This window comes from Mirounga leonina, unplaced genomic scaffold (assembly GCF_011800145.1).
Source record: "Mirounga leonina isolate KUSES-001 unplaced genomic scaffold, KU_Mleo_1.0 Mir_171, whole genome shotgun sequence".
NCBI classification, from domain to species: domain Eukaryota; kingdom Metazoa; phylum Chordata; class Mammalia; order Carnivora; family Phocidae; genus Mirounga; species Mirounga leonina.
In genome coordinates, this window is record NW_023270436.1 from 5,105,864 (window position 1) to 5,119,671 (window position 13,808).

At 50.0% G+C, this 13,808-nt stretch overlaps 1 long non-coding RNA gene and 5 other non-coding genes across 6 annotated transcripts; 5 read left to right on the plus strand and 1 right to left on the minus strand.

The window, feature by feature from the left end:
- The first annotated feature begins 1,041 nt into the window (after positions 1-1,041).
- On the plus strand, positions 1,042-4,763 carry LOC118018377. Its single transcript, XR_004681379.1, has 2 exons — positions 1,042-2,130; positions 4,180-4,763. It is a non-coding gene; the product is annotated as an uncharacterized LOC118018377 (long non-coding RNA).
- TRNAA-UGC lies at positions 1,427-1,498 on the minus strand. The gene has a single exon. It is a non-coding gene; the product is annotated as a tRNA-Ala (tRNA).
- Positions 1,748-1,819, plus strand: TRNAD-GUC. The gene has a single exon. It is a non-coding gene; the product is annotated as a tRNA-Asp (tRNA).
- Positions 3,470-3,542, plus strand: TRNAF-GAA. Its single transcript has one exon. It is a non-coding gene; the product is annotated as a tRNA-Phe (tRNA).
- TRNAD-GUC lies at positions 4,034-4,105 on the plus strand. The gene has a single exon. It is a non-coding gene; the product is annotated as a tRNA-Asp (tRNA).
- Positions 4,764-6,452: 1,689 nt separating the features above from the next.
- Positions 6,453-6,524, plus strand: TRNAA-UGC. The gene has a single exon. It is a non-coding gene; the product is annotated as a tRNA-Ala (tRNA).
- Positions 6,525-13,808: the final 7,284 nt, after the last annotated feature.

Here is a 13,808-nt window from a genome sequence, read left to right on the forward strand (position 1 = left end):
AGGCCTTCTGGAATCTTTGATGATAGAATTCAAGCTCTCATACCCTCATTCACCAAACTCCGGGCACAGAGCTTGCTTTCCGTCCCTTCAACACAGAGCGCCCCTCCCCCTCCCCCTCCCAGCTTCAGGCCTTAGCACCTGGCATTTCCTCTGCTTCTGCAGACAGGCCTCCCTGGCAGCTCATGCACCGCAGTGCCCACACGCTCCCCCTTCAGTTTCCAGCCCATCAGTGTTACTGTGTTGGCAAAACTTACCACTACTCGTGGAATGCTTGTCTTATCTGAGAATACCAGGGTACTTAATTAGCACTGTACCTGGGCACACAGTAGGTGTTCAGTGCATGCCCATTACCAGCATTAGGTGCTTAGGACTCACTGAGTACACGGCCAGTTGCAAAATCCTCAGAAATCACTGCCTTAAATCCAGTTAAGAAATGGGCAGAGGATCTGAGTAGACACTTTTCCAAAGACATCCAGATGACTAACAGACACATGACAAGATGCTCAACATCACTCCTCATTGGGGAAACACAAAACCACAATGAGATAATCACCTCACACCTGTCAGAATGGCTAAAATTAACAGAAGAAACAACAGGTGTTGGCAAGGATGCAGAGAAAGGGGAACCTTCCTGCACTGTTGGTGAGAATGCAAATTGGTGCAGCCAGTCTGGAGAGCAGTATGGAGGGTCCTCAGAAGTTCAAAACAGAACTACCCCGCAATCCAGCAAATGTCCACCAGCTGAGGAATGGATAAAGAAGATGTATATATGTACAGTGGAATATTACTCAGCCACCAAAAAGTGAATCTTGCCATTTGCAATGACATGGATAGAGCTAGAGAGTATTATGTTAAGTGAACTAAGTCAGAGAAAGACAAATACCATATGATCTCACTCATCTGTGGAATTTAAGAAAGGAAACAGTTGAACATATGGGAAGGGGGTGGGAGGAGGAGAGAGGGAAACAAACCAGAAGATTCTCTTAACAGAGAACAAACAGGGTTGATGGAGGAAGGTGGGTAGGGGTAGATGGGTGATGGGCTTTAAGGAGGGCCCGCGTTATGATGAGCGTTGGGTGTTAAATGTAAGTGATGAATCACTGAATTCTTCTGAAACCAATATTGCACTGTATGTTAACTAAAATTTAAAGGAGAAAAGAAAAAAGAAATCACTGCCTGACAGCTCGAATAACTAGGAGTGTAAAAATGCAGATTCCTGGGCCCACCTCTGTTCAACCGGAATCCCCAAGGGGGAGGGAGTTACCTGAGCATCCGCAGATGGGAGCAGGCTGGGGAGGTTTCCTAGCGCTGCCATGTCCATGGGAGCTTATTTCTCAGACCCACTAATTGGTAGCCTCTGGGTCCCCCTCCCTGCTTTGCCCTCCAGTGGTGCGACTGATTTTAAACAACAACCAAAAAGTAAAAGTGGAGATGCCGGGGATTGAACCCGGGGCCTCATACATGCAAAGCATGCGCTCTACCACTGAGCTACATCCCCTGGCCGTGAATTCTTTTTCCTCGGAATGAGGATATCGGAAGCCGCGTCTTCGTCCCTTTTGCACGTTTCTTCCTTCGCAGAGGTTCAGTGTCTTATTGATTCCGAGAGGCCTCTTTGTGCCCAGGAAAGCCCATCAGCCACGGGCGCCGGGGACTTCATCCGTAAAAACTCCCGGGGAGTGGACAGGTGCAGTGGCAGGACGGCGCTATGTCTATATGAATTGATCCAGACAACGCTCAGCACAGCTCATCCTCGTTAGTATAGTGGTGAGTATCCCCGCCTGTCACGCGGGAGACCGGGGTTCGATTCCCCGACGGGGAGGCTGGTCAATCGTTTTAACAGTAGAACAGGTTTTCCTGGCATTCTTAGGCGCTACGGGAGCAGGCTACAGCGTACTCAATGGGTTCCTTCTTACGTATAAAATATGTGTATATTGTGAGTGTGTTATTACTCCTAATTCTGACGGGCATCGCCGGGGGGCGTTGACAAGCACAGGGGTGCACTCCTGTGATAACGGCAGGGGCTGTCTGGTCAGGTCAGGCAGGGGAGGAAGTGCACGCAGAGAGCAGCTCCGAATCTTGCCAAGGCTGCATCAGTCACAGTCTTCTTGGGACACTGGTTACCTCTGGAAGGTAGGACTGGCTTTGGTGGGAACCACTCTCACCTTCCATTCTGTACCTGTTTGCACTGTTTGAATTTTATTTTTCTCCCTCCCTCTCTCCCTCCTTTCCTTCCTTCCTTCCCTTTTCTCTTCTTTCCTTCCTTTTTTCCTTACTCGATTTTTACCAAAATGATACACTTAAGTGGTTTTTAAAGAACTACAGAGGTAGGGGTTGCACAGCATTGTCAATGTACTAAATGCTACCAAATTGTTTACTTTGAAATGGTTATTTTTATATTTTGTGAATTTCACCTCAATTTAAAAAAATACTTTAAAAAGAAAAGATCAAGACTCGTTTGGGGAAGAAAGGAGTGGAAGGGGTGGATGGGAGTGTAAATGGCTTCAGCCCATTCAGAAAGCACCTGGAAAGCTGTACATTCCACCATCTAACTTGATGATCCCATGCATGAAATGTTGCCTTTAGGGAAAGGATGCAAAAGGAAAAGCCTAGGTACAAACAACCTTGGTTTATTTTGCTTCTTAGCATTGTTATTATACCGAATATCTGGTTAGTGTATTTGTGACTGGGCCAGGGGGTCATTAGGTGCTTAGCAAAAACACTTATTAAATGACTTCATCACGAAGCCTCCCCACTCCACATCCTCTCCCAGACATCACTCCCCTTCCATTTCGCAAAAGGAGGGGAAGCAGAGAGCCCCAAACCTGGACGACAACCTTTTGATTTCTTCATGCCTTGAAGCTGAGCAGGAGCCACAGGTACGGCGGCCATGCTTGGAGCCGGATCCGAGTCACTCACTGCCCCGGGGAAAGTCACAATCCGGCCAATGTGTCCTCCATACGCTTTGGCTGGTCAGCATCCCTGTCACACCTCAGGCTGCTTGGGGAGTTGCACCCAGAGGGTGACCTTGTTCCTATCACAAAGAAGGGAGCTTGAGAAAGTGGAGTTCCGAGCCAGGTACCTACCGTTCGTTCATCCATTCATTTGTTCATTAATTCAAAAGATATTTATTAAGCACCGACTACGGGCCAGGCACTGTTCTAGACCTTGAAGGATACAGAAGTGACCCTCAGGGGTCTGTCATTTTAACTGGGCAGACAGAGAACGGACAAGGAAAAACCGTATCTAGGCTAACAGTAAGCGGTAAGGGGCTGGGGTCGTGCTGGGAGGCGTGGTCGCGGAGGTCGTCTCGGGGGCGGTGACCTTGAAGGGCGAGAAGGAGAAGGTGCCTGCGAGCCTGGCAGGCACGGGTCCCTGCCGGTCCTGCACTCCCCGCATCGGTCCCCAGGCGGAGCACCCAGGGCTGGCAGCGCGACCAGGAGGCCCGGAGCGGAGCGCAGCACCACCGGCCGCCGAAATAGCTCAGTTGGGAGAGCGTTAGACTGAAGATCTAAAGGTCCCTGGTTCGATCCCGGGTTTCGGCAGCTCCGCTTTTTCCCGCGTGGAAAGGGGTTTAAAAACCAACACGTGAAGAGACGAGGAGAAAGGAGACGGCGTTAATTCTTTCAATCAGCTAACGGGATTCGGTCTGCTTAAAAAGGCTCCGAGCAGTGTCCGTGGGAAACCGGCGCGGAGGGAAACTGCCTTGCGACGCGGCGAATTCCGGGAAGGCCGTGTTTTTCCTGACGCCGTTGCTCCGATTTCGTAAACGAGCGCTGATCTCTGTTACACGTTTGCTGATGGCTGCTCGGTAATTTGGGCTCCCAGTTTATTAACTTCTGTTCCCCGAATCCTCGCGACGGAATTAAGGGCGGAGCGGTATCCCTACAACCTAAGACGGGGTTAAATCGAGGGGGACTTTTGTTCTCCAGTTTTGAAGAAAAAGGAAAACATGGCCCCCTTTGATGAGTAGTGGTACTCAGCGGAGTTTGAATGTCCTTAAAAAGGGCCCCCGAAGGCGCGCCGGCAGGGCCGGTCCTCGTTAGTATAGTGGTGAGTATCCCCGCCTGTCACGCGGGAGACCGGGGTTCGATTCCCCGACGGGGAGGCCGCGGAGTCTTTTCATCCTCTCCTCATGCTGCTTCCATCTTCCTCCCAAACTAAATTCTTCCACTTTTGCAGAAACTCCTTACTCTGGGGAAATCAACCTGACTCGCCGTCGAGATTCGGGCTGGCGGGCGTCCATCGAGGACCCAGCTGCAGTCACTGTCCAGCTGCCTAGTGTCACACGGTTAGGAGAAAGAAGACCAAGTTCGCCGCCCTATTTCCATGCCCTGCATGCCCACAGCGCGGCTGCGAAGGGCTGGGTTTGGACGGTGCTGTCCCCGAACAAGACTGCCAACTTCCAAGGCCAGGAAATGCTCCCTCTGTCGCAAATAATTCCATCCTCTTGTATCTCGCTAGGGGCCCAGGCTGGCCCTTAAAAAAGGGTTTATGGGTTTCAGGCAGGAGGTAGGGGGACGCTGCACTGAAACGTCTTCTTGTCTTAACTCCGTTGCAGACTCCTTCCTGAGTAGCCATCAGCCTTCCCAGGCTCCTACTCTTTCATTTGTTTGTCTGGGTTCTCCCCACACCCCCACATTCATTCTGCAAATATTTACGGAATACTTACTAGGTGCCAGGCACTGTTCTAGGCGCTGGGGCTGTAGCAGGAACCGGAGTGGCCCGACTTCTGCCCTACTGACACAGACAATAAACAAATGCTATAAAAAACAGTCTCCCAGAGTGATAAATGCTGTGAAAACAAAACAAAACAAATGGGAGGGTGTACTAGGGAGTGTGTGGAATGGGCAGGCCCCATTAGTGAGGTGTCCAGGAAGGTCCTGCTGAAGACCTGGACAATGAGAAGGAGCCACTCACCAGAAGATCTGGGGAACACCCCTGCTGGCAGAGGAAAGGGCAAGTGCAAAGGCCCTGAGGTGCAAAGAAGGGGTCGTGCCTGCGGAACAGCAAGGAGGCAGGTGTGCCCACGGGAGGGGGAGAGAAGGAAGCGATGAGGTCAGAGAAGTGGATCAGAGGGCCTTAAAGGCCAGACTAAGGAGTTTGGATTTGACTTTAGGGTTTTATGCAGAGAGGAAACACAATCGGGTTTGTTTTGAGCAGAGTAGTGTGGCAAGAGAGAAAACAGGGGCATCTGCTGAACCGAACACAATCCCTTAGCTTGTTACCAAAGCATGTCCAAAATGTCACCTATGGCCAAGGCCTCTCCCCACCAGAGTTCACATAATAACAATGGCATTTACCATCCTGAGAACCCACACTCTGGCCAGACCTTGTAGCAGGCGCTGTTCTAAAAGTTCTGCGCATAGCTGCTCAATGGCCGCACCCACCCCAGGGAGTAGGCACTACTCAGATCTCCATTTTATGGATGACGCCCAGGGAGGTGAGGATATGAAATCACAGCTCCTGGTCTGGTGTCCTGGGCTCCAGCTCAGTTAGGCCTTTACCCGAGGAGGGTGTCAGGCATCAGCCGGCCGTAAGGGAGCTGACTGGACCAAGGTGGCAGGACAGTTCGGGGTGTGTTCTCCCCATCAGAGTAAGTGCCTGTTTCCCGCCAGGAAAGCTCAAGCGCTGGTGAAAAGAGGTGAAGCCCCCGTTTTCTGCCCTCTCCTTGCCTTCAACCGTTCCTTCACCCCTGAGTGACCCCCTGAGGACTTGGAGGATGTGACATAGACATGTTCTCTCCCCTGCGGTGCTTCATAAGCACTCTGCACAGCTGTGCTAAGTGACAGTTAAAAATGGTTCTTTTCAGTGGGCTATGCAAAGCAATTCCTCCCTCAAAGCCATGATTCTGGAGCTGGATCTGTTTCTTTTTAATTTGCTTATTTTTATATTTGGAAGAGTTCTCTGGGAGGGGGGCAGGTCTGCAAACCTCAAACTTACTGAAGACTGGATACTTCTTATTAAGTCTTTTAATTTCAGTATAGTTAACATACAGTGTTACGTTAGTGTCCGGTGTACAATGTAGTGATTCAACACTTCCATACGTCACCCGGTCGCATCACGGCAGGTGCGCTCCTTAGTCCCTCCCCATCACCTATTTCTCCCTGGAATGGTTTTAAGGGACAGGGAGCCAGACATTTCTGGATAGTGGTGTAATCAGGGCAACACCCTTATTTATTGGAAAGAAACTCATTTTCCTTCCCTTCTTTTCTGTGATGAGCAACATTCAAAAATAGGTCAATTTCCCTTTGTTCCTTAGTCCTGATATCAGCTAGAATTTCAGGTGCAGGGCTATACAGAATGGGCCTATTTGGGAATATTTATTTTGGTTTGCTTATGCTAAACTCCAACACACACTTAATTATACAAAATTTTAACTTAGGAAAACAAGAAAAAAAAATCTTAAGTATAGAGTATAGCAGAGAATTTCAGAAAGCAAGGCAAAAGGGGAGGGGGATGTAGCTCAGTGGTAGAGCGCATGCTTTGCATGTATGAGGCCCCGGGTTCGATCCCCGGCATCTCCACCATGCTTTTTTCTGATTCTTATTTTCTATTCCCGTTCTTCATCATTAAAGCGCCATTTATGTGATTATTACTCCTCTAATCACTACTTGGAGGTGAGATTTTCACGATAGGCATGATTCTGTTTCTGAAACCCATAACACACCTGATGTACTTTTGCTGGAAGAGGCTAAGGGGAGCTGTTAGCAGACAAATGCGACAGCAAAGATCACCTGATGACTAAAACCTCAGTGAGAAAGATCAACTGGGGAGGTCACGGTCCTTTTCCTGGCACTGTGACTGCAGTTAAAGGCCCCCAGCACTGGTGACTGATTCCTCGCCATCAGAGGGCAAGTATGGAAGGTCTGACTGTGTTGGCCCTTGCCCTTTATTTGTGCTGTTAATAACCAACCAGCTTGGGAGTGACCCAAAAGGAAACCAGCATTCCCGGCAGGCAGGAGTTTATTTCCTGCTTCATCAGCAACAGGGCACTAATGAATGAATGAGTGAATGAATGGTTTTGATGTACATTCTGTTCATGTTTATATTTACACATAATCTGTATTTTATCATTAAAGATCAAAGATGTGGGGCGCCTGGGTGGCTCAGTTGTTAAGCATCTGCCCAGGGTCCTGGGATGGAGCCCTGCATTGGGCTCCCTGCTCAGCGGGAAGCCTGCTTCTCCCTCTCCCGCTCCCCCTGCTTGTGTTCCCTCTCTCGCTGTGTCTCTCTGTCAAATAAATAAATAAAATCTTAAAAAAAAAAGATCAAAGACGTATTTTATTAAAAGAAGAGATCCTATTGCATTCTGCGGGTCCCATTCTTTGTCTGCAGTAAAAATGAATTCCTCACCCATCAAATCCTGTATCTCATGTGACTTGGCCTCATATTTTAAAGCATAAAAACTTCTCATCTTAGATGTGGGGGGACGTGACTCTGCAAAGCGTTCACTTCTGAGATGAAACTGAAATTTGTGAGATGACTCACACGCGGGGTGATGGCATTTTGGTGAGCTTCTGTGAAGGTTATTTCTCTCCAAACGTCAACAAGGTTTTAAGGGAACAAAATGTTGAGGTAATTTCTAAAGTTATCAGGCCTAACACGAAAGTAATTATATGCTTCTCTTTTTACTTTGTATCTTATAATTAAATATTTCTAATAGCACACTGACAAGCACACACACCATGAGGCATGTTGGGAAATGTAGCTACCTAGAAAAGCTGTAGTGAATCTTTGAAAAATATCTTTTTCAACTATTGCATTTTATTTTACACTTAAAAAAACCCAAGCTCATTATATGACATCGCTGGAGTAGTCAAATTCAAAGAGACAGAAAGTAGAAGAGTGGATGCCAGGTGCTGGGGGAAGGGGGAATGGGGAAATTTTTTTTTTTTTTAAGATTTTATTTATTTATTTGAGAGGGAGGGGGGGAGAAAGAGAGAGGATCTCAAGCTGACTCCACGCTGATTGTAGGGCCCGCTGCAGGGCTCAATCCCCTGACCCAGAGATCACAGCCTGAGCCAAGATCAAGAGTTGGAAGCCCAATGACTGAGCCACCCATGTGCCCCAGGGAGATTTTTTATTATTTATTTTTAAAGATTTTATTTATTTGAGAGAGAGTGTGTGAGTGACAGAGCACAAGCAGGGGGAGCAGCAGAGGGAGAGGGAGAAGCAGACTCCCCGCTGAGCAGGGAGCCCAAAGTGGGACTTGATTCCAGGACCCTGAGATCATGACCTGAGCGAGAGGCAGGCCAGCTGAGCCACCCAGGTGCCCCACAGGGAGCTTTTTAAAACAGGGACGGAGGATCAGGTTTCCAAGATGAAAGAATTCTGGAGATGGATGGTGGTGATGGTTGCACAACAATGTGAATATTGAAGGTAGTAGCATATGCCAGCCCCAAATGCACTTTGATATTACTTTGAGCTGAAGTCACTTGAAAAATAGCAGATAGGAGGAGAGGATGTCTGTGAACTCCCTTTTGTCCTACATGCAGATCCTTCCAACGGGCTCAGCGGTTGTAGAACCCCTCCCCGGAGCTTCACCAACCAGGGAAGACTGGCTCCTGTCACAGGAGAAGAGACTAGAAGTAATGCTATAGGACAGACTTTAGGATTTGAAGCCGATGGCAAAGAAAGAATTCTTGAGAGATCTTTGGTGCAAAAAGGTGGTTTTATTAAAGCACAGGGACAGGACCCATGGGCAGAAGGGTCATGAGGAGTGGCCCATTATATACTTTCAAGTTGGGAGGGGGTTAGGGATAGCTTAAGTCTCTAATGAATTTTGGATGCAAGGTTTCCAGGACCTTGAGGGGGCTAGCTATTGTTGGGAAAAGGTCATTTATTACCGTCTAATAAAACCTTAGTCATGAACCCCTTCAGATGTATATCGGTGGGCCATATGCTTGGGGGTGATTGCCAACACATATCTTGGGGGTTTAGAGATAAAGGAAATTTCTAAAGAAATTTTTATATGTTAAAGTAGACTTACAGGATCCTGGGAGGTGGGGGTCCGGCTAGGATTGTCTTTTGCCCTCAGCAAAGTATCAACTTCAAGGCAGCTGAGTCCCTAGAGGAATGTCACTCTGCTTGTTTCAAGGACTTGTCAATGGACTATAGGTAGTAAGGAAATTCAATAATTTTTCTTCTGTCTTTATTTCCCACATCAGTTAAACACTAAACTGTCACAAACTATCCTACCTCCCATCTCTTCTATTCATCTTTCCTAAAAACCATTTACTTTCCGCTGAGAGGCCTATATTCCCCTTCTCTTTCCCTATTAAGATGGTATTTAAGCCTAACTTCTAAAACCACCTCTGCGTTATTCATTTTCCCCTGGGTATCTCCCATGTATACCTGAAAGATACATGTTAATAAACTTCTGTGTTGTCTTTTTTTTCTCTCTCTCTCTCTTGTTTGTCTTTCATTACAGGGGTCTCAGCTAAGAACTCAGAGGGTCAAGGGAAAATGACTACCCCCCCCCCCCCCGCCCCGCAGTATACCTAACACGACTGAACTGTTCGCTTAAAAATGGTTAAGATGGTAAATTTTGTTATGTGTATATTTTGCCACAACTTAACAACGAATTAAGAACAAAACAAATCCACTGTTGACTAACTTCTCCATCTTCCTAAAGTCGGCAAATTTGGGGACTGGAACTGAAGTCTGATTTTCTGCCTGGTGGGGGATGAAACTGGTTATTTTTAAACTGGAGCAGCCAATGCTCTGCCACACAATGCAAATGCACTCATGTAAACAGGAGAAAGAAGAGTCCCTTGGGCTCCCCGCCCAAATCCGCCCCCCCACCCCCAAGCTGCAGATACCTTTAACTACCTTTTATGGTTATATAACCAATGACAAAGCAAGGCAAACATTTCCCAGCCAGTTCTTGATTTCACTCTTTCTCTTGGGGTGGGAAAATGTTTGCTGATCCCTGTGCTCTTGGACTTTCTCATGACGCTGAGTTAAGTCCCATACATGGTTGTGACCTTCAGGGGAACTGAATCCTTCAGGGAAGGAAGAAAGGCAGGCAGACAAGCAGGGACCAGGCACCCCCACATCCCTCCCTACAGCAGCCCAACACCCAGGCCCTTTGTGAGCTCAGCCCATCACGTGCTCACTCCTGCCCACCAATCCCGCCCTGTTGCTGGGCCTGTCACTCTTCCATTGGTGCCAGTTCTGAACCAATCTCTTCTGGGGCGCTTGCAAAGGACGGATCTGTGGGTGGAAGGAACTGAAAATGGATCCAGTGACTCACCCTGCATCTCGCACATTCTAGCACATTACATTCTAGGTCAGGAGATTTTAGGTTTCAGGGACGTGACTTGATACCCAATTCCCGGGTCCAAGTGGGGCATGTAGGTTTTGGGAGGCCTTCTCAGCAAATAGAAAAGCAGTTGTAATGAGGACAAAATTCCTCTGTAGGGCAGGGTTTCTCAACCTCCTTGGCATTACCGACATTTGGGGCTGGGTGATTGTGTCTTAGCGGACGAGCATCTCCGACCTCTGTTACCAAATGCCAGTGGCACTTTCTCCTCCCCACTAACACCACTGTTGGGACAACCAAAAATGGTCTCCAGACATTGCCAAATGTCCACCAAAGGGCCGAGTCACTCCTGGTTGAGAATCACTGCTCTAGAAAAACACCAGCCACTTGCCTCACTTTCTCTTCCCCTCCCTGTCACCTCAGTGCCCTTGGACAAATGTTTACTTCTATTTCCTCTCACACAACCCATTGTTGGATGTAAGGAATGAAGGGGTGTTAACGAGCTTTTTTTTCCCCCCCTGCTAGAGACAACATCAGTGTTCTCAGCTCCTAAGACTGTTGTTTTCTCCTTACAGATAACCCTGGACCCACTTCCCACCCTCTGAGCCTCTCTTCTTCCTCCTTCCTCCTCTTCCTCCTCCTCTCCCTCCCCTGCCTCTGAAATCAGGCCTGTTTTTCTCTGTACCTTTTGGACTCTGGAAAAAGCTATGTCACAAAGCTCGTGACTCAGCCTTTAAACAACATGAATCATGAGGCTGGCAGCAAGAGCCACAGCCAAAAGCGAGCAGGGTGTGGTATGAAGCCAAGCCTGGTTGCCTTAGAAAGAACCTCGGTGTTCTGGTTCTCTGAAACTTCTGCCTGAAATTTGTGGAGAAATACGCCTATAAAGAGCCTCCATGTTTTGTTCCTTTAAAACCTCTTTCCAGAAATAACCTTCACAAAAATCTGGATAGGAAGTGACTGGGGTCTCCTGCTAACCTGATAAATGATTATTTTGTTTTTACTGTTCCTTTTAATTTTCCAGTTCATTCTCTTTGAAAAATGTTAAAAATTGCACAGATTAGTCTATTTTGAACGTTCCTCAGACCTTTTTCAAAAATACCTACATACATGGGTCACCGAAGAGAATACATAGCAGTTTTGTTTTGATTCACATTTTAAGAAAGTTTAATACAACGTTCATAATTTAAAACAGGAATGAGTCTTTTTTTTTAATGGCAGAACATTTTTTAGGCAATTTTTCTTTTTTGGAAGGCTTTGAGGATGGAAATTAAAAGATCTTTCCCCCCTCTATATTGTAGAAATGGGGACTATTTCTAGAAGAGTCCAGAAGGGGCAGTGGCTGGGGAATTGAGCATGAGGGAAACTTTTCACTGTAAACTTCCAAAAACCTCTTAAGTTTTCACCATATTATATTTTTTTCATATTCATGTATTTTAAAAACAAAGAATACGTCAAAGAAACGACACCTAAAAACCACAAAATGGATGGTGGTAAAAACGAAAAAGATCGGGCCGGCAATCTTTTCCTCTTCTTATATCCAAATGGAACTTTCCCGTAGAATTACATTTTATATTTGGGATGTAAAGCTGTGTTTTTCTCCCCCCGCCACAACGTACAGGACTGGGATTCAGGCCGTGTGTTTAGAACCTCAGGCCTAACCAGGTGGGACTTCGGAGCTTCCCCCGAAGATCAACAAGCATGAGGCTGGGACGCCTTCGCGCTTGTGTTCAAGCACAGTCTTCTCGAACCCAAGCCGGCGCGGATGAAACAGGAAGGCCAAAGAACAATCTAGAAAGTCCGGTCGGCTTCCAGAGGCATCTCGAGCAGGCAGGCGGACAAAGCGTGTGGGGTTCCTGCCCCCCTTTTCAGACTGCGGCTTGGGCCGCCCCGCCGCACTCCCCCGCGTGTCTCGCTCCCGAGCTGCCCCGAGCGCGGGCTGGGGGCCCAAGGCTGGCCCGCGTCCGGCCGCCGCGCCGCAACCTTGTCGAGTCATCCGTCTTGTCCGCGCGCCCGCGCAGGGGGGATGGGCGGGCCGCCTCAGCGGGAGGTGGGAGTGGGGGAGGGGACGCAGCCTGAGCGCGCCCCGGCATGAAGACCCCCGAGTTCGCGGAGGGGCGAGGGGCGCGCGACGCCTGGCCCCGCTCCGTGCAGGGCGGCTCTCGAGAGCCACGGGGACCGTGGCGGCTGAGGGGAGGGGGCGTCGGGGTCGGACGGCGGGGACAGCCCGCTCCGGGCGTCTTGAGGCCTCCGCGCCGGGTTTTTGCGCCTTCCGAGGGCCCTTTCCTCTCCTCCCCCCCGGCCCCGCCCCCGAGGTCGAGCGCCGGCCACGTCCGCGGACGTAGCACTCAACGAACGCGCTGATCCCTCCGCGCGGGCGCCAAGCGCAGCGGCCCCGTCCTCCCCAGATTCAGCTCTACAGCCCGTCCTTGACAGGTAAGCATTTCAGGGGGGCTCCTGGATGATCTGGGCTTGTGGTTTTCTCTCCGGGGGGCGGGAAGTGTGAGAAAAGTAGTCCCTTCTCGGCGTTTCTGCGGAGGGATCCATCAGAGCCGCGCTCCCGGTTGCTATATAAGGAGGCGCCGGGTGTGGCGCAGGCAGTTCCGTGGAGGTTGGGAGTCCGGTGGACGTTCTTGCGCGTGCCCTGTTGTCTCAGCCGCTTGGTGAGGAGTGGGCAGCTGCGCTGGCCCGGGGGTTTTGTGGCGGCGCGGGTGCAGGGGAGGCGGGAGGCCGAGCCGCCAGCTGCCGGCGGAGCGGCGGGGGAGGCTTTTAGTCGCGCGGGCGCGGACTTCTCTGAGGGGGAGGGACGCCGCAAAATGGCGGCCGCTCCGGGTCCCTGGCTGGGAGAAGCCGCGCTGCGAGGCGGGCTTGAGGTCGGCGAGAGACGCCTGGAGGGGGATGGGTGCGCGTGGGTGAGAACGCGGCGGGCCCGTGAGGCCTTAACGGGGCTCATCGCTCGGTGGGAGTCGGGGGGCGCCCGCGTGTGTTCGGCGGCCGCGCCGGCGCCACGCTCCGCGTCTCGTCGCAGCGGCTGGGCACCGAGCGCGGGTGCCATTCAGTGCTGCGCCCGTTCCAGAGGAGGGGACCGCTCACCGGGCCGCTCACATGATGTCACCCCTTTGTCGGTTCATAGTCAGGGGTGGGGCCGCCTGGTCCTGTGAGTGCAGCCGAGTTTGGTCAGTCGCGGGACTCAAGGGTTAGGCCCGGGGCAGACATCAGTGAGGTGGGAGGGGAAGATAGGGCGGCCCGCGCCTTCACTTGACTGGTATCCGTGCTCTTCTCTTCCTAGGGGTTTGAACTTGGCTCTGGGGCTTGTCCTCCCCCCCCCCCCCCCCCCCCCCCCGTTGGCTTACTTGCTTATGTGAGGCTTATTTTAGTCATTGGGTGAACATAAAATGATTAGGAACTGACCAGCAGGATCGTGTTCGCATGTGAGTTGTCTCCTACACTCGGGTTTTTTGTTTGTTTGTTTGTTTTGTTTTGTTTTGTGACAGACGATGCAGATCTTCGTGAAGACCTTGACCGGTAAGACCATCACCCTGGA